Source organism: Bos mutus, chromosome 6 (genome assembly GCF_027580195.1).
Source record: "Bos mutus isolate GX-2022 chromosome 6, NWIPB_WYAK_1.1, whole genome shotgun sequence".
Lineage (NCBI taxonomy): Eukaryota > Metazoa > Chordata > Mammalia > Artiodactyla > Bovidae > Bos > Bos mutus.
In genome coordinates this window covers 96,872,064-96,890,488 of record NC_091622.1, presented here as the reverse complement: position 1 = coordinate 96,890,488, position 18,425 = coordinate 96,872,064, and the positions used below count along the sequence as shown (strand labels likewise).

The 18,425-nt window shown below is 41.9% G+C and overlaps 3 pseudogenes; all 3 read left to right on the top strand.

Moving 5' to 3' along the window:
• Positions 1-1,966: 1,966 nt before the first annotated feature.
• LOC102280243 (ATP synthase F(0) complex subunit C1, mitochondrial-like) lies at positions 1,967-3,535 on the top strand (annotated as a pseudogene).
• A 367-nt stretch (positions 3,536-3,902) lies between these two features.
• On the top strand, positions 3,903-6,173 carry LOC102280521 (growth hormone-inducible transmembrane protein pseudogene; annotated as a pseudogene).
• A 4,295-nt stretch (positions 6,174-10,468) lies between these two features.
• Positions 10,469-11,448, top strand: LOC138988319 (small ribosomal subunit protein uS17m-like; annotated as a pseudogene).
• The last annotated feature ends 6,977 nt before the right edge of the window (positions 11,449-18,425 follow it).

The following is an 18,425-nucleotide window of genomic DNA, read 5'->3' as shown; positions in this document are numbered from 1 at the left end:
GGGACAGAGGAGCCTGATGGGCTGCCGTCTGTGGGGTCGCACAGAGTCGGACACGACTGAAGCGACTTAGCAGTAGCAGGAAAAGTAATGGAGAAGGCAATGGCACCCCACTCCAGTACTCTTGCCTGGAAAATCCCATGGACGGAGGAGCCTGGAAGGCTGCAGTCCATGGGATCGCTGAGGATCAGATATGACTGAGCGACTTCACTTTCACTTTTCACTTTCATGCATTGGAGAAGGAAATGGCAACCCACTCCAGTGTTCTTGCCTGGAGAATCCCAGGGATGGGGGAGCCTGGTGGGCTGCTGTCTATGGGGTCGCACAGAGTCGGACACGACTGAAGCGACTTAGCAGCGGCAGCAGGAAAAGTAAAGGGCCTCAAGAGCTTGAAAGAATCAAATGAAAATCATTATTTCATCCTAGGTTTCTGATTGTTTCTACAAATATTTGTTCAAACATAATGACCCATAAATAAAACCAGCACAAGTGAGAATCAGCACACACAGTGTACAATTCCAGGAAGCATCAGGCCTCCATGCTTATCATGTTGAAATAATATATAAGCTTGAAAATAGCTCCAGGGAAGAGGAAACTATAAAAACATGACAGTAGGTCTGATAAAGAATCAAACAGGACTTACACAAATAAAACAGCACAATAAATGAAATTAAAAGCAAAAGATAGGTGAGTCTAACCACAGATTGGGCACAACTTAAGAATACAGAACTGAAGGATGAATAAGAAGTAACAATCCAAAATGTATGGAAAGACAAAAACAAGAAAACTGCCTTAGAGAACCAGTGACATTAAGGATACAGTGGATAGATATAACATGTTTAGTTGGAAGTTTAAAATATGAGGCGATACGGGGCTTCCCTGGTGGCTCAGTGTTAAAGAATCCACCTGCCAGTGTAGAAAACGTGGGTTCAATCCCTGATCTGGGAAGATCCCACATGCCTCAGAGCAACTAAGTCCATGTGCCACAACTCTTGAGCCCACGATCTAAAGCCTCAAAGCCACAACTACCGAAGCCCATGTGCCCTAGAGCCCATGATCTACAATAAGAGAAGCCACCACAATGAGAAGCCTGCTTACCGCAACTAAAGAGTATCCCCTGCTCACCAGAAACTACAGGAAAACCCATGCAGCAACAAAGACCCAGCACAGAATAAAAGGCAATGAAGAGATAAATGGCTGACATTTTTTTCAGAAGCTTTGGAAGACAATCTACAGGCTCAGTATACCAATAAACTGTAAGTAACAAAAAATACTGAGAAATCTTTATAAAGGCTCATCATGGTGAAACCAAAATATTCAACCACAAAGAGAAAATCCTTAATACAGCTACATCTAGATCCAACCACCAGTAAGCACGAAATACAAGAAATAGAGGCACCTGTTAAACTACCACGAAGAAGCAATGATCCAAATCTAGATTGTGGGAAATTCAGCTATTAGAATGTCCCACATCTTCAAAAAATAAATGACATAAATAACTGGGCAGTGGAGGTGGTTCAACTGTAAAAGACTTATGGTAATCAATATATATTATGGTAAGCAAGCATTTAAAGTACAAATCACTATTTCTTTAATTATGACATGGTATGGGTTTCCCTGGTGGCTCAGTGGTAAAGAATCTGCCTGCCAGTGCAGGAGACAGGAGTTCAGTCCCTCCTCTGGGAAGATCCCCTAGAGAAGGAAATAGCAATCCACTCCTGTATTCTTGTCTGGGAAATCCCATGGACATGGGAGCCTGACAAGCTACAGTCCATGGGGTTGCAAAAGAGTGGAACATGACTGAGCAACTGAACAAGTATGGATTTTACGGAAAATGGAGACTGCCTCCCCATATTTGGGGAATTCCCATCATATGAGTCTTGGTGAGAAGCAAAGAGTACCACTTAATGTCCTGCTGAAAAAAATCACCTTTCCAAGTCCTAGAGCTAAAGCTGGGAGATTGAAAAACATGCAGACCCCTGGGGCACTACTCATTCCTCCTGCTCTTATCTGCTTTTTCTGTTGTTCAGTTGGTAAGTCCTGTCCAACTCTTTGTGACCCCACAAACTGCAGCACACCAGGCTTCCCTGTCCTTCACTATCTCCCAGAGTTTGCTCAAACTCATGTCCACTGAGTCAGTGATGCCATCTCATCCTCTGTTACCCCCTTCTCCTCCTGCCTTCACTCTTTCCCAGCATCAGGGTCTTTTCCAATGAGTCAGCTCTTCAAATCAGGTGGCCAGAGTTTTGGAGCTTCAGCAGCAGTCCTTCTGATGAATATTCAGGACTGATTTCCTTTAGGATTGGCTGGTTTGATCTTCTTGCAGTCCAAGGGATTCTCAAGAGTTTCCTCCAGTACCCCAGTCTGAAAGCATCAGTTCTTCAGCATTCAGCCAACTCTCACATCCATTCATGACTACTGAAAAAAACGTAGCTTGGACTATACAGACCTTTGTCAGCAAAATGATGTCTCTGCTTTTTAATATGTTGTCTAGGTATGTCATAGCTTTATCTTCCAAGGAGTTCAGTTCAGTCACTCAGTCGTGTCCGAGTCTTTGCGACCCCATGAACCGCAGCATGCCAGGCCTCCCTGTCCATCACCAACTCCTGGAGTCCACCCAAACCCATGTCCATTGAGTCAGTGATGCCATCCATCTCATCCTCTGTCGTCCCCTTCTCCTCCTGCCCTCAATCTTTCCCAGCATCAGGGTCTTTTCAAATGAGTCAGCTCTTCACATCAGGTGGCGTCATTTAATTTTGTGGCTACAGTCACCATCCACAGTAACTTTGGAGCCCAAGAAAATAAAATCTGTCACTGTTTCCATCACTTCATGGCAAATAGATTCAGAAAAAAGTGGAAACAGTGACCGATCTACTCTTGTCCCAAGGGTCTGATCAGGCTTGTGTCTGCCTCCTTCCTGAGGAAGCCAGCAGTCCCATCTGAACAGCCTTCCTACAGCAGTGTCCCACTCTAGGAGGCTAGGCGGGAGTCCCAGACCAGTGCTGATATTGACACAGCAGCCAAGTTTATTGGCGCTGGGGCTGCCACGTTTGGTGTGGCTGGTTCAGGAGCCAGCATTGGAACAGTCTTTGGCAGCTTGATCGCTGACTATGCCAGGAACCCATCCCTGAAGCAGCAACTCTTCCCTGTGCCGTTCTGGGCTTTGCCGTGGCTGAGGCTAGGAGGCTCTTCTGTCTGATGGTCCCCTTCCTCATCTTCACCGTGTGAGACTCCGTGGAGGTCACCTACTTATCCTTGCTGCTCAACTCCAGGCCATGCCCAGTACTTTACCATTAAACACAGCATTTCTGGGACTTCCCTGGTGGTCCAGTGGTTAAGACTTCACCTTCCAATGCAGGGGATGAGAGCTCCATCCCTGATTGGAGAGCTAAAATCCCATATTCCTCAGGCCAAAAAACCAAAACATAGGACAGAAGCAATACTGTAACAAATTCAATGAAGACTTTTTGTTAAAATCTGGTCCACAGAATAAATTAAAAAAATAATAATAATATTGAAAAAAAGAACTACACATCATATAGAGTCACTTTATTTATAATTTTATCTCTAAAGAACACTGATCATAATTAAGCCTTGTGTAAATATAAATAAATAAATGCAAAAAAAAAAAGGTCCACAGGAAAAAAGTCTTAAGAAAAAGTTTCTCTAAAAATAAAAAAACCTTTCTCAGCCTCTCTTACAGCCAGAGCACAGATTTATGACCTCAACTCTCATTCAGAGTTCTCCTATAGCAGACGTTGAAACAGAAGTGAATGGAATTGATTCAGTGGGATCAGTGCTAGGACAGGTGGCTGCCGTGGTGGTATTCCTTTTCCAAGAGAGCAGTGGTGTATTAGCAGCATCATCCAGATTCCAGCATTGATGGCGTCAGTGCCGAAAGCAGCATGTTTGTGGACAGCAGGAGCGGCAGCAGGAGAAACAAGGGGAGCTTTATGGAGCCCATTCTGCGGTGTGATTTTGGAAATAATTCCTGGATGAGAGTTCCCGGTGTGGCTTTCCAACTCTCCTAGAGAGTCTAATACTAAAATAGTCATTATTAAATTCACTTTTAGTTAAAAAAAAAAGAAAAAGAGGAAAGGATATATAACAGATGAATTAATGGAAGCAGTGCCAGAATAGCAGATTGAGGCCATCCAAAATTTCACTACTCCATAAAAGAAATGAGAACAGTGGCCAAAGTTGTCAAAATCAACTTCTTCAAAACTCTGGAAATAAAGTCTTGCAAGGATCCAAGGAGAGGTCTTTTGGCCTAAAACTCAACATTCCAAAAACAAAGATCATAGCATCTGGTCCCATCACTTCATGCAAATAGATGGGAAAACAATGGAAACAGTGAGAGACTTTATTTTCTTGGGCTCCAAAATCACTGCAGATGGTGACTATGGCCATGAAATTAAAAGATGCTTGCTCCTTGGAAGAAAAGCTATGACCAACCTAGACAGCATATTGAAAAGCAGAGACATTACTTTGCCAACAAAGGTCTGTCTAGTCAAAGCTATGATTTTTCCAGTAGTCATGTATGGATGTGAGAGTTGGACCTATAAAGAAAGCTGAGTGCCCAAGAATTGATGCTTTTGAACTGTGGTGTTGGAGAAGACTCTTGAGAGTCCCTTGGACTGCAAGAATATCAAACCAGTGAATCCTAAAGGAAATCAGTCCTGAATATTCATTGGAAGGACTGATGCTGAAGCTGAAACTCCAATCCTTTGGCCACCTGATGTGAAGAACTGACTCCTTGGAAAAGACCCTAAAGCTGGGAAAGATTGAAGGCAGGAGGAGAAGGGGACGACAGAGGATGAGATGGTTGGGTGCCATCACTGACTTGATGGACATCAGTTTGAGCAAGCTCTGGGAGTTGGTGATGGACAGGGAAGCCTGGCATGCTGCAGTCCATGGGGTTGCAAGGAGTAGGACAGGACTGAGCGACTGAACTGATAGGAAAGCTGGGCAAGAACTCGAGTAGGTAACTTTGGAACCATCATTGGAAAAACATTTAAAACTGGTCAGATGAGAAGATGTTTTTATGGCTGGAAGGGCTGCTGTTGGTCTTGGTGCTTTGTGCTTTGATCACTTGGGAATGTCTAATGAGATTGGAGCTATTGAAAAGGCTATGATTTGGCCTCAGTATGTGAAAGATAGAATTCATTCCACTGTATGTATTAACTCTTAGCAGGAAGCATTGGCTTAACAGCTTCATCTGCTTTGGCGGTGAACAGAACTCCTTCTCTCAAGAACTTCATGATGAAAGGCTCTTCAGTGTTGATTGGTGCAACCTTTGCAGCCATAACTGGAGCTGGAATGCTGATACAGTCAGTATTGTATTATTGGAACCCAGGCCCAAAACATCTTGCTTGGTTATTACTATCAGGTGTGATCAGTGCAGTGGTGGCTCCTCAAAATATTATGAGGACCTTTTCTCATCAGAGCAGAGGGGTACACTGCTGGCATTGTGGGAGACCTTTCCAATGTGGCCATGTGTCCACCCAATGAGAAGTTTCTGAACATGAGAGCACCCTTGGGCATGGGCCTAGATCTTGTCTTTGTGTTCTCACTGGGATCTGTTTCTTCCACCTGCCACGGTGGCTGTTGCCACTGTATACTCAGTAGCAATTTATGGTAGATTAGTTCTTTTCAGCATGTTTCTTATGTATGATACACAGGAATCAATCAAGTATGCAGAAGTAGTACCAGTGTATACGGTTCAAAAATATGACCCTATCAACTCAATGCTGGGAATCTACATGGAGACATTAAATATATTTACACTGGTTGTCAGTATTCTACCAACTGGAGGCAACAGAAAGAAGTGAAGTGACTCAGCTTCTGACTTCCTTAATACTTCAGATATCTGGCTTAACAGGGGAAGATTTTCCCTAAATAGGGGCTTCCTGCACTAATGATAAAGAACCTGCCTGCCTCCATCATGCAGGAGATGTAAGAGACATAGGTTCAATCCCTGGGTTGAGGAGATCCCCTGGAGGAGTGTGTGGCAACACACTCCAGTATTCTTGCTTGGAGAATCTCACGGACAGAGGAGCCTGGCAAGCTACAGTCCGTGGGGTTGCAAAGAGTTGGACAGGACTGAAGCGACTTAGCACACATGCATGCATGTTCATTAAATAGTTTGTGCAAGCAGCTTTCATTGAAGTTTAGAAGACAAGAACTTGTCAACATGTTTCAGGTGTTACAGTGATATGATGCTTCAGGTCTGCTTTTTCTTCTGGAGAATAAATTCAGTAGTTCTCTTCCAAATAGCGCACTCATTTTCAATTCTCATGTTTGAATAATTCTAAAATGTTCTGATGAATGTGAAAACTGGTTTGTGTTGCAGGAATTAAAGTGTTTTATCGATTTTTAAATTTATTTGGTTAAGTGAAATTTAGGAAACGTGTGCCTGCATTTTTTTTTTTTTTTGAGTGTGGGATATTAACAAGTAATGTTATAAGTAACATAGGGTTTGGTAAAAGGACAAGAGAGAAGTAAAGGGTCAGCTGTGGTCTTTCTGTGAAAACTTAAAACTTGGCACATATGTAATTGTGGTGAGCCAGGGAGGGAGTCTGGATGTTTGAAAATAAGTTCTGGCTGTACATCTGCTAACTTACAGAAGCATTGAGCAGAAAACAAAGACATAGATGATTCTCAGGACTCTCCTTACAACATAGATGTGGTCATGTTTGACTTCTCATTGTTTCACACTTTTAAGAGAGTCCACAATGTTAAATATATGGAGAATTCCTCTTACATAATATATATTAAAAACAAAAAACAGACAAGAGGGTGGCAGAGGATGATATGGTTAGACAGCATCACTGACTCCCCTTGGATGTGAACTTGAGCAAATTCTAGAAGATAGTGGAGGGTGGGGAAGTCCGGTGAGCTGCAGTCCATGGAGTTGCAGTCGGACACGAGTTAGTGACTGAACAGCAGCAATATATATTACATATGTGTGTTGAAGTCGTGAATCGTCTAGAACAAAATATCATTAAAACACTCAGGAAAAAATATTCAAAGCATAAAAATTCTTGCATTTTTAAATATACAAAGCAGACTCACAGATATAGAGAACAAATTAATGGTTACCAGTGGGGAGGGGGAAGGGGCAGAGGCAATATAGGGGTGGGAGAGTAAAAGGTACAAACTATCATGTATAAAATAAGCTGCAAGGATATATTGTATAATCCAGGAAATAGTAGCCAATACTTTATGATAAGTATAAACGGAGCCTAATCTTTAAAAATTATACTGTGAATCACTATATTGTAATATGTAATATATAATATTGTATATCAACTGTATAACTATAACTAAGTTAAGAAGTTATAACTATATAACTAAATTTAAAAGTATACAAACAATATGTGCATAATTGCTGAATAGTTTTGCAAATTTATTGAAATGTTTAAAGGAGTACATGCTTGCCTTTCTCCTCTCTTCAAGTTTTAAAGCTTTTTATCAAAAAGCCTATTTGTATTACACTTGAGATTATGAAAGCAGTTTTTCCCCTCAGATTTGGTTTCTTGAATTCCATCTCAGAGGAATCACTAAAAAAAGAAAGGCAAAGTGAGGCTTTTTTCATGAGCTGTATCAATCAAAAATGCAATGGAGTTGGGGTGGGAGTTGGGAGGGAGGTTCAAGAGGGAGGGGACATACATAAACCTATGGCTGATTCATGTTGATATACGGCAGAAGTGAACACAATATTGTAAAGCAATTATCCTCCAATTAAGAAGAAAAAAAAAAACAATGAGTCTACCAAAAAAAAGAAATGAAAAATGCTTCATTCGAGTTTCGAATAGCACAATTTTCCTTCTCTACTCCATAGACCATTACTTAACTCTCCCGTGCAATTTGTAAGTTTTTCTTTGATACAAGAGTTATTTTTGGAAGTTCTTATGAATGAAATAACTATGATTATTGAGATGGTTGGTGTTTTTTAATTTATTTTTAACTGGAGGATAATTGCTTTACAATGTTGTGTTGGCTTCTGCCATACATCAACTTGAATCAGCTTTAAGTATACATATGTCCCCTCCCTCTTGAACCTCCCTCCCACCCATGGTTGGTGGTTTTGACAAATATTTATTATAGTAATCCAGAGATAACTATTCTAACCATTTCAATTTACATAGGATGCTTATTTCTGAAATAATAAATGGAAAAAAAAACAGCCAGAAAAAAAAAAACAGATAAATTGGATTTTATTAAAATTAAAAATGTTTGTGCTTCAAAGTATACCATCAAGTGAGTGAAAACAATCCACAGAATGGGAATATATTGCAAAACATATATCTGATGAAAAATAAAAAACCTCGTAACTGGAGTATTAAAGAAATACAACTCAAAGCTGGGGGGAAAGACAAATAACCCAATTTTAAGACTGGCAAAGAATCCAAATAGAAATTTTCCCAAAGAATATACACAAGTGGTCCAAAAGTACATGAAAAGATGCTGGACATCAGTACTCATTGCATGCGTGCGTTATAATTTGCTTTACTCATGTCCGACTCTTTGCAACCCTATAGACTGTAGCCCACCAGGCTCCTCTGTCATGGGATTCTCCAGGCAAGAATACTGGAGTGGGTTGCCATGCCCTCCTCCAGCGGATGTTTCTAACCCAGGCTTCTAACCGGAGTTTCTTACCTCTCCTGCATTGGCAGGCAGGGTCTTCACCACTGGTGTCACCTGGGAAGCCCTCAGTAGTCAGTTAGTTCAGTTCAGTCGCTCAGTCGTGTCCGACTCTTTGCGGCCCCATGAATTGCAGCACGCCAGGCCTCCCTGTCCATCACCAACTCCCGGAGTTCACTCAGACTCACGTCCATCAAGTCGGTGATGCCATCCAGCCATCTCATCCTCTGTCGTCCCCTTCTCCGCCTGTCCCCAATCCCTCCCAGCATCAGAGTCTTTTCCAATGAGTCAACTCTTCGCATGAGGTGGCCAAAGTACTGCAGTTTCAGCCTTAGCATCATTCCTTCCAAAGAACACCCAGGGCTGATCTTTAGAATGGACAGGTTGGATCTCCTTGCAGTCCAAGGGACACTCAAGAGTCTTCTCCAACACCACAGTTCAAAAGCATCAATTCTTTGGCACTCAGCTTTCTTCATAGTCCAACTCTCACATCCATACATGACTACTGGAAAAACCATAGCCTTGACTAGACAAACCTTTGTTGCCAAATAATGTCTCTGCTTTTGAATATGCTATCTAGGTTGGTCATAACTTTCCTTCCAAAGAGTAAGCCTCTTTTAATTTCATGGCTGCAGTCACCATCGGCAGTGATTTTGGAGCCCAGAAAAATAAAGTCTGACACTGTTTCCACTGTTTCCCCATCTATTTCCCATGAAGTGGTGGGACCAGATGCCATGATCTTCGTTTTCTGAATGTTGAGCTTTAAGCCAACTTTTTCACTCTCCTCTTTCACTTTCATCAAGAGGCTTTTTAGTTCCTTTTCACTTTCTGCCATAAGGGTGGTGTCATCTGCATATCTGAGGTTATTGATATTTCTCCCGGCAATCTTGATTCCAGCTTGTTTCTTCCAGTCCAACGTTTCTCATGATGTACTCTGCATATAAGTTAAATAAACAGGGTGACAATATACAGACTTGATTAACTCCTTTTCCTATTCGGAACCAGTCTGTTGTTCCATGTCCAGTTCTAACTGTTGCTTCCTGACCTGCATACAAATTTCTCAAGAGGCAGATCAGGTGGTCTGGTATTCCCATCTCTTTCAGAATTTTCCACAGTTGATTGTGATCCACACAGTCAAAGGCTTTGGCATAGTCAATAAAGCAGAAATAGATGTTTTTCTGGAACTTTCTTGCCTTTTCTATGATCCAGCGGATGTTGGCAATTTGATCTCTGGTTCCTCTGCCTTTTCTAAAACCAGCTTGAACATCAGGAAGTTCACGGTTCACATATTGCTGAAGCCTGGCTTGGAGAATTTTGAGCATTACTTTACTAGCGTGTGAGATGAGTGCACTTGTGCAGTAGTCATTAGGGCAATGCAAATATCAAAACTTTGCTTTGATACTGCTTTGAACTAGTTAGTGAAAACTAGTTAGCAACTAACTTTGAACTAGTTAGTTCCTAAAATGCATGTGGAAATAGTATATTCACCAATTCATCTAGGACAATGGAAAAATCCTGAATGATCAAAAGTTACCATCATAATTTCCTTGTGTATTTTCTAAGAAAGAAACATAAATTATCAGTCTTATACCAAATTCAAAATGAATATTATTAGTGATACACATTTTATTTTTTAAAAATCCCATCTCTTTTTTTCCTCTTTAAATTTCTCTATGCATTTGTAGAGGTACAAGAGCAGTTTTATTTTTATATTTTGGCTGTGCTGTGTCTTCATTGTGGCCCATAGGCTTAGTTCCCTGACTGGGGATGGAACCCACATCCCCTGGATTAGAAGGAGGATTCTTAACCACTGGAGCATCAGGGAAGTCCCACATCTCTTTTTTACATCACTGAAAACTTTGAATATTGACTTAAGAAATCTTAGGAAGCCACATGTCAGGCCAGTGGAGCCTTGAGGTGACTGCTGCTATGGGTGGATTCCCGGGCCCAAAGGACAACCGTGTGGGAGAACTCCAGGTGCCCAACTCCATAGCCAAATGGGCCCTGGGAAAAGTGATCAGGACAGCAGTTCAACAAACTGCTACAGTGAGAGTAACCAGGCTTTTTCTGGATCCCTACTTATTAAAGCATTTTATTTTTTTAAATTATATTTATTTATAATTGATTGATGACTGCTTTACAATATTGGTTTGATTTCTATTATATATCAACATGAATTAACCATAGGTGTACATATGTTCCCTCCCTCTTGAATCTTCCTTCCACCTCCTACCCCTCCAAGTTGTTTCAGAGCCCCAGTTTGAGTTCCTGAGTCATACAGCAAATTTCTGTTGGCTATCTATTTCACATATGTTAGTGTATATAAAGCATTTTCTTTTTTATTCTTAAAAAATATTCATTTATCTTTGACTGCCATCACCACCTTAGTCATGGTGCACATGCTCTCAAGTGGTGGCACGCGGACTGAATCGCCCCTCAGCATGTGGAATCTCCCCGACCTGGGATCGAACCCATGTTCCCTGCATTGGCAGGCAGACACCCAACCCCCGGACCACCATGGAAGTCCCCATTAAAGTGTTTTAGTAAGTGAAAAACCCACTTTGTTCACGGTGCTCTTTAGCAGTGCGACGCCGGGGAACTGTGTTGCTCACTGCTTTGCTTGTCGCATGAACAGAGCACGTGAAACAGGAACCACCTGAGATCATTTTCAAAGCTGGACGAGTCATAGATCTAGTGACGGGGAAACTGTGAGCAGGAACTCCTTACCTGGAGAGTCCAGTCAGTTTGGAAAGCACTCATTTAACCAAAAATTGCGCAGAACTTGGTACCTCTTCAACACAGTGAATGAGGATTGAAAGACAGAGACACAAGCAAAGATTTCTAAGTTTGCTTCATGGAAAAAGCTTTCTAAGTTTCATCACAAACTGTCCAATTCATCCTCTGGGATTCAGAAATACCAGAAGTAAATGAAATAAAGGCCTTGTTACAATTTTTCAAGTTTCTTTCTTGGTAACATACTTTTTTGTTACACTGAGACTCAGCCTGATGCTGGGAAAGATTGAAGGCAGGAGGAGAAGGGGACGACAGAGGATGAGATGGTTGGATGGCTTCACTGACTGGATGGACATGACTTTGAGCAAGCTCCGGGAGTTGGTGAAGGACAGGGAGACCTGGCGTGCTGCAGTCCATGGGGTCACAGAGAGTTGGACACGACTAAGCAACTGAACTGAAATGAAGTGTACCTAGTAATCCACAGCATTATTTTATAGTGTTTTATAATGTTTATAGGAGAAGGCAATGGCACCCCACTCCAGTACTGTTGCCCGGAAAATCCCATGGATGGAGGAGCCTGGTAGGCTGCAGTCCATGGGGTTGCTAAGAGTCAGACACGACTGAGCGACTTCACTTTCACGCATTGGAGAAGGAAATGGCAACCCATTCCAGTGTTCTTGCCTGGAGAATCCCATGGACGGAGAAGCCTGGTAGGCTGCAGTCCATGGGGTTGCAGAGAGTCAGACAAGACTGAAGCGACTTAGCAGCAGCAGCAGCAGCAGCATAATGTTTATAATCTTTGTATAATTTTATAATGTTTTGTTTTAGAAGGTGCATTTTTTTCATTCAAAGAAATCTTGAATTTATCCTAGAATCTTTATTTGGAAGAAGAAAATCTACCTTTTGATATCATAAACAGATAAAGCCACATTAAGTGAATTGTTATTTTTGAGGGTATGTAATACAATACTAAATTTTTTTCTCTGACTTAACCAGTTCTAAGTTGAAATATTTAACATGCTTGGGTCAGACTTTATCAGATTCAGATCTGTATTAATAAGAATGTTGACCTTAGAAAATAAAACTTAAAAATTAACAAAAGAGTGAAATCTTTTGACAAAATTTATATATGCAAAATTATGACCGGGAAATTTTTATTTGGTAGAAATTATGGTCATAAAAAGAAACTATAGGGAATTCCCTGGTGGAACAGTGGTTAGGACTCTGCACTTTCACTGCTGAGGGCCTGAGTGCAATCCATAGTTAAGGAATTAAGATCCCACACGAGGCCAAAGAAAAAAAAATTATAGTGGCAAAATTTTCAGTGGTAAAACTAGATATGGGCAAGATGTGACCAAATCTTCAAAACAAAGAATTGAGTCTGATTAAATAATTTCAGAGAAATAAAAATAAAATGAAAAACACTGAAAATGGCTTTACTGCTCTCCATATCAAGTTAAGCAAAGATTTAAATTTGCTTTATATTTAGCTATAGGAAAAAATTGATAATTCATCAGAATATCATTCTATTAAAACATTTTTATTGATAAAATATGCAGCATAAAAAGCACTAAATTTCGTATTAGATGTGCGTTGGGAAAAGGGGTGAATGGGTTAGAAAATACTATTTTCATTTGTTAATTTTTCCTTTTGTCTGTATTTCCCCATGACAATTTTGTGAAATAAATTCAAAAATTTACTTCTTACCACAATTCAGATGTATAGGGAAAAAACAAGAAGTTTTTGGGGTTTTGTTTTACTTTCATACTGGTGCTAAGTCGTTTTAGTCATGTCCGACTCTTTGCAACCCCATGGACTGCAGCCTACCAGGCTTCTCCGTCCATGGGATTCTCCAGGCAAGAACACTGGAATGGGTTGCCATTTCCTTCTCCAATGCAACCCCATAGACGGCAGCCCACCAGGCTCCCCCGTCCCTGGGATTCTCCAGGCAAGAACACTGGAGTGGGTTGCCATTTCCTTCTCCAATGCATGAAAGTGAAAAGTGAAAGTGAAGTCGCTCAGTCGTGTAGGACTCCTAGCGACCCCATGGACTGCAGCCTACCAGGCTCCTCTGTCCATGGGATTTTCCAGGCAAGAGTACTGGAGTGGGGTGCCATTGCCTTGTCTGTCTTTCATACTAGTCCTTTTATTTAGTAGAAATATGGCATTGCAGTCCATGCTGACATTCTGAGATTCTGTAACTTATTTTTCTAAAGCAAGATTTTAGTCACACAATAAATTATCCTAAGACTGTACCATAATGCTTTTGTTACCCCATTGATTTATAATTCTTTGGTCAGTTACCCACTAATAAAATAACCCTGTGGGGTATAACACATGGGTTTTCTGAAGCTAAAACTATTCTGACTTTCCTCTTAGTGGAAGAGAAAATTATTAAATATCTAATCCAATTTTTGTCTACCCCAATAACCTAAATGGTCCATTTAGTCCTCCAAGAATGGAAACCATTCCTGTGGAATATTTAAAGTAGAAAAAGAAAACTGCTATTGGAACTAGAGTAATCATCTTTAGATATTTCAAGGACTGTTATGTGGAGGCATGATTATATTTATTCTCTGTAACCAAAGACTGGGACTGGGATACATAAAATCACGGAAAGGGAGATTCTACTCTGTTTAAGAAAGAACTAATATTTGGAGCTGTCCTCGAATTGAATGGGGCTTCCCTCATGTCTCAGCTGGTAAAGAATCCGCCTGCAATGTAGGAGACCCCAGTTCGATTCCTGGATTGGGAAGATCCACTGGAGAAGGGACAGTCTACCCACTCCAGTATTCTAGGGCTTCCCTTGTGGCTCAGTAGGTAAAGAATCCACCTGCAATGCGGGAGACCTGGGTTTGATCCCTGGGTTGGGAAGATCCCCTGGAGAAGGGAAAGTTTACCCACTCCAGTATTCTGGTCTGGAGAATTCCATGGACTGTATAGTCCATGGGGCTGCAAAGAGTTGGACACGACTGAGCAACTTTCACTTTCAGGAGTTGAATGACTGCTTAGGAAAGACGAGATTTACATTATCAGGAATAGTCAAGCTGAGGTTCTGGGGTGTTGAAAGAAGTGTCTGTGGTTGAGATCAGATCCTCGAGATCAGTCACAGGGAAATTGTTACCTGTGGTTTAAGGAGCGCCAGTGTTCGAAGTTTCAGCGTTAGTCCTACAATGATGTCTCTTTCAACTACTTGCAGTTCACTGATGTTAGTTGAAGTGGAAAGACAGGAACAGGGTTTCGGTGCAAATACCTCCTTGGAAGTATGTTTTGCAGAAGAAAATCACCATGTCTGTTAATATATAACAAAAGGAAGATTAAAAGACCACTGGTCTGATAGTCTTAAAAATGCCTTCAATTTTTGAGAATCCAAGATTCTGCATCTGGAAAGCTGTGTAGCTTCAGCCTGGAGAAATGGTTGGAGACAGCTGGCAGAGGTTGAGGGAAGAAAGAAGAAAGAGCTGGTGTCTGAAGTAAAGAGTGATTTGGTCACATGTGAGTCCTCAAGAGGGAAAACTGGAAACTGGGTTTATAAACAAACCAGCCAAGGTAGAGACAGAAGGTGGAGTTTGGTCACCAGGAAGAAAGCCAGAGACTAACTTTTGGAAGTAGAGTTCAATGAAACCAAGACCCCTCATGGTCTTGACCCAGTCAATCTTTCCAAGTGTCATCCCCACCTTCTCCCTGTCAACACCAGACTCTCTGCAGCTCCTTGAACACAGGGAGCCCTCTCTCTACACTCGCAGGTCCCTCTGCCTGCAACACCACTTCCTCCCTTATCTACCTGGGGTTCACAGTCTTTCCTCTAGACAGAGCTCACAATCAGCTCCTCTGTCAAGTCTTCCCAGGCCTCTCCAGACAGGAGAAGAGATTTGATCCTCTGTATTCCAACAGCACCCTCCACATAAGGATGAACTACCCATAGCCTGTAGCCCATCAGGCTCCTCTGTCCATGGGATTCTCCAGGTAAGAATACTGGAGTAGGTAGCCATTCCCTTCTCCAGGGGATCTTCCCGATCCAGGGATTGAACCTGAGTCTCCTGCATTGCAGGCAGATTCTTTACCATCTGAGCCACCAGGGAAGCCCAATATAATTATTGTCAAGATGTCTGACTCTCTCGCTAGACCATGAGCTCCTTGAAGCTAGGAGCCATGTCCTGTTGATTTTTCTGTCAATCAGAATTTAAATCACGTCAAGGACATGTTTGTACCTCCATAGATATATGACGAATGAATAAGTGAATGGGGGGATGAGTCCAAGTGCAGCAGCACAGCTGAGCCCACTCTGTGGATGCAGATGCTCGGTTCCTTTGGTTCAACAGCAAGAGCAAGCTCTCACATGATAGCTGAGTAGCTCCAACTATGAGATCAAAATATTCCTGGGACAGAGAGCCAGACATGCCATTATAAGGGTTCTCATATTACCCTGAAATCCTCTAGAGCCCCTGGCACACTGTTTTGTCTAATAAATATGATGGTTTGCACTCTATGTATATGTATTTGTTCAAATTAGTGCATAAGTATATGAATAAATCAATGAAAACCTCCAAAATAAAAAAAATGATCCATTAGATTAATGAAGCCAGTGAGAATAATATCTGGAGTGAGTACGACAGCAAGACAGTCTTAGGCAAAGTGAGGTGATCTTACTTTGAGTGACATCTTATCACCTTTGCTATATTCTCCTGGTTGCAGAAGCAAGCGAGAAGCCCCACCACACTCAAGTGTAGCTGATTACACAAAGGCATGAATGTGAGAAATGATTTCCTACCCAGCTTCAGAGAAGTGGTCTCTGAGAACCACATTCCACCTTTACCTTAACTTTGTCATTTCCAAGGAAACAAGCCTGTTCACTTTGGCAGGCCAGGTCTAAGTATATTATATTGTTTATTTTTGGTTGTGCTGGGTCTTTGTTGCTGGGCGTGGGCCTTCTATAGTTGCCACAAGTTGGGTCTTGCAGAGTGATGCCTTCTCATCGTGCTGGCTTCTCTTGTTTTGAAGCTCAGGCTCTCGATGCTCCGGCTCAGTAGTTGTGGTGCGCAGACTTAGTGGCCCTGCAGCATTTGTGGGGTCTTCCCTGACCAGGGACTGAACTCGCATCCCCGGTGATGGAAGAAAGATTCTTAACCACTGGAACCCCAGGGACGTCCTGGCAGGCCACAACTGATGCTGTCCCCTTTACCCAAAACCCTGGATCACAATAAACTGTGGAAAATTCTGAAAGAGATGGGAATACCAGACCACCTGACCTGCCTCTTGAGAAATCTGTATGCAGATCAGGAAGCAACTGTTAGAACTGGACATGCAACAACAGACTGGTTCCAAATAAGAAAAGGAGTACGTCAAGGCTGTATATTGTCACCCTGCTTATTTAACTTCTATGCAGAGTACATCATGAGAAATGCTGGGCTGGAAGAAGCACAAGCTGGAATCAAGATTGCTGGGAGAAATATCAATAACCTCAGGTATGCAGATGACACCACCCTTATGGCAGAAAGTGAAGAACTAAAGAGCCTCTTGATGAAAGTGAAAGAGGAGAGTGAAAAAGTTGGCTTAAAGCTCAACATTCAGAAAATGAAGATCATGGCATCCGGTCCCATCACTTCATGGGAAATAGATGGGGAAACAGTGGCAACAGTGGCTGACTTTATTTTTCTGGGCTCCAAAATCACTGCAAGATGGTGATTGCAGCCATGAAATTAAAAGACGCTTACTCCTTGGAAGGAAAGTTATGACCAACCTAGACAGCATATTAAAAAGCAGAGACATTACTTTGCCAACAAAGGTCTGTCTAGTCAAGGCTATGGTTTTTCCAGTGGTCACGTATGGATGTGAGAGTTGGACTATAAAGAAAGCTGAGCGCTGAAGAATTGACGCTTTTGAACTGTGGTGTTGGAGAAAACTCTTGAGAGTCCCTTGGACTGCAAGGAGATCCAGCCAGTCCATCCTAAAGGAGATCAGTCCTGGGTGTTCATTGGTAGGACTGATGCTGAAGCTGAAACTCCAATACTTTGGCCACCTGATGCAAAGAGCTGACTCATTTGAAAAGACCCTGATGCTGGGAAAGATTGAGGGTGGGAGGAGAAGGGGACGACAGAGGATGAGATGGTTGGATGGCATCACCGACACAATGGACATGGGTTTGGGTGGACTCCAGGAGTTGGTGATGAATAGGGAGGCCTGGCGTGCTGCGCTTCATGGGGTCGAAGAGTAGGACACGACTGAGCAACTGAACTGAACTGAACTGAACTGAACTGACGTGCTTTGTTTTGATCCTATCACAACATTTGATTTTCCTTTAAATTTCACCTAAATATGGCATTCTCTCCAATCCTGTAACTCTTCCCTTGAGACACCTATAGTTTCTCCCATGTGCAGTCTCTCTTGTTGCAACATGTGTGTTTGACTACAGGTTTGGTCCTAGTCTTGGGCTGATTGGCCTGGAACAACTGCCATCAGTGTATGCACAAGTCCTTTGCTGCCACAAACCAGGACCTCAACTCAGTAGCAATATACACATCTCAGACCCCTTGTGTTTCCCCTGCCAAGAACTCCCTGTCCTTAACTGCAGGGTTTTATGCTGAATCTGGACTTTTATTATCTCTTTGGGCTTCAGAGACATGCTGATTTTTTGAGTAAGCAGGCAGGGCAACTAATCCTTGGGCTTAGGGACCAAAACTCTTCTAAGTTCTATTTTTATTTTTGACCAAATGTCAGCCAACTTCTCATGGGTTGTCTGCTAATAAACTTGCACTACTTTCTGACATAGCTTCATTAGAAGATGGTTTGGAATTGTACCGCTACTCTGCAGAACTTTGACCTAAATAAGATGGTTCATTTTAGAGACACCTTAGAATAAGAAAGAGAAAGAGAAAACAACTCTGTTTTGAAGGGACTGTCTATCTTAGCTGTCTGAAAGATCATGTAGTTTAAAGAAAAACTTCTTCCCTCCTCAAACATCCTTCATGTCCATTCTGAGGGGATTAATATTGGCTGTTTTATTCTGTAACTTGATAAAATTGTCAACAGTCTGAGTTACTGTTTAAATA